This window comes from Otolemur garnettii, unplaced genomic scaffold, assembly GCF_000181295.1.
Source record: "Otolemur garnettii isolate 467f Iridium unplaced genomic scaffold, OtoGar3 scaffold00079, whole genome shotgun sequence".
Classification (NCBI taxonomy): Eukaryota; Metazoa; Chordata; class Mammalia; order Primates; family Galagidae; genus Otolemur; species Otolemur garnettii.
Genome location: NW_003852474.1, coordinates 8,094,377 through 8,096,429, shown reverse-complemented (window position 1 = coordinate 8,096,429; position 2,053 = coordinate 8,094,377). Strand labels below are relative to the sequence as shown.

The 2,053-nt window shown below is 38.1% G+C and overlaps 1 protein-coding gene across 2 annotated transcripts in view; it reads left to right on the top strand.

Moving 5' to 3' along the window:
* Nucleotides 1-2,053, top strand: part of EIF5B (eukaryotic translation initiation factor 5B) — an 81,768-nt gene that overhangs the window by 68,064 nt on the left and 11,651 nt on the right. The gene's annotated exons all lie outside the window — the stretch shown is intronic.

The window sequence follows — 2,053 nt, the reverse complement described above, 5'->3', positions numbered from 1 at the left end:
AAAAAAAAAAAAAAAAAAAATTAGCCATCACACATGATGGTGTGTGACTGTAGTCCAGAATACAGTGAGGTAGGAGGAACCCTTGAGCCTATGAGTTTAAGGCTGCAGTGAGGTATGATGATACTACTATCCTCTAGCCTGTGCAACAGAGCAAGACCCTATCTCTAAAATAAAAATTAAAATAAATAAATAAATAAAGGAATGCATTTTTGTAAGGCCACAGCTGCCATAGATATTATTTCCTCTGATGGATCTGGGCAAATAAATTGAAAACCTTCTGGAAAGGATTCACCATTCTAGATGCCATTGACAACATTCATGATTCATGAGAGGAAGGAGGTCCAAATATCAACTTTAATAGGAATTTAGAAGTTGATTCCAACCACCATGGATGACTTTGAGGGCTTCAAAATTTCAGTGGAGGAAGTCACTACAGATGTGATGGAAATGGCAAGAGGATTAGAATGAGAAGTACAGCCTGAAGATGGGTCTGAATTCATACAGACTTAAGATTAAAATCTTGACAGATGAATTTCTTCTTATGGATGAGCAAAGAAGGTGGCTTCTTGAGGTGGAATCTACTTCTGCTAAGGATACAGTGAACATTGAAGAAATGACAAGAAAGCATTTAGAATGGTACATAAACTAATTTGATAAAGCAGTGGCAGAGTGTGGGAGGATTGACTCCAATTTTGAAAGTTGTTCTTTTGGGATCTGGGCGTGGTGGTTCACACCTCCCAGCACTTGGGGAGGCCAACATAAGAGGATTGTTTGCAGCCATGAGTTCATGGAGATACGGTTTCATTATAGTGCTCAAGCTGGTCTTGAACTCTTGGGCTCAGTTGATCCATCTCAGTCTCTTGAGTTGTTAGGAACCACTCTGCCTAGCCATCAATTCAGTATTTTTAATTAAAATATGTATATTGTTTTTTTTTAGATATAATCTCATAGTTACACTACAATACAGTGGAATATGCACTGAGAAACTAAAATGTTTCTGTGACTCAGTTTATTGCAATACTTGATCTATGCAGTGGTCTGAAACTGAGCACTCAGTATCTCTGAGGTGCCTACATAAGAAAATTCACTTCATGCATGTATGCTGAGTGTACATTTCAATATGTCTTGACCACTTTATAGCCACATGGTAACCACTGCCATTCAGAGTATAGGCCATCTCCGTATTTCCGTAGTGTTCCCTCATGTTCCTTAGCATTTATTCTACTGCCCACTCTAATTCCAGGCAAATACTGATCTTTCTGTGTCACTGTAAGTAGTTTGCCTCTTTTATAACCTTATATAAATGGCATACAGTTTGCAAAATGGCATACAGTTTGAGTTTGGCAGATTTTTTTTACTTGTGTTGTTACAGCTTTATTTGTGTTGCATATATTATAGGATTTTCCTTTTTATTGCTGAGTAATAGTTTATTATCTGGATATTCCCACACTTATTATTCACCTGTAAGAGTTTAAGTTTCTGCCAATTTTTGCCAATACTTGCCCTACTATTCCAATAAGTGTTTAACACTAATTTATTGTGGTTTAATTTGTATTTCTGCAATGGCTGACTAGTGGTTTTGAGCATCTTTGCGTGCACTTGTGCTTATAGAGATGACAGTGTCTCTGTTTCTTAGATGAGTATGGTCAAAATCTTTTGCTCTTTTTTAGATAGTTATCTTATTGTTGAATTTTAAGAGTTCTGTATATTTTGACATAATTCTTTTGTTCTATATTTTGTAGATATATTCTTATAGTAGCCTGGGACTTGGCTTTTCTTTCTTTTTTTTTAGAGACAGAGTCTCACTTTATCACCCTCAGAAGAGTGCTGTGGCATCACAACTCACAACAACCTCCAACTCCTGGGCTTAGGCACTTTTCTTGCCTCAGCCTCCCAAGTAGCTGGGACTACAGGTGCCGCCACAATGCCCAGCTATTTTTTGTTGCAGTTTGGCCGGGGCTAGGTTTGAACCTGCCACCCTTGGTATGTGGGGCCAGTGCCCTACCCGGTGAGCCACAGGCACCACCTAGCTTTTCTTTTTTTTTTTTTTTTT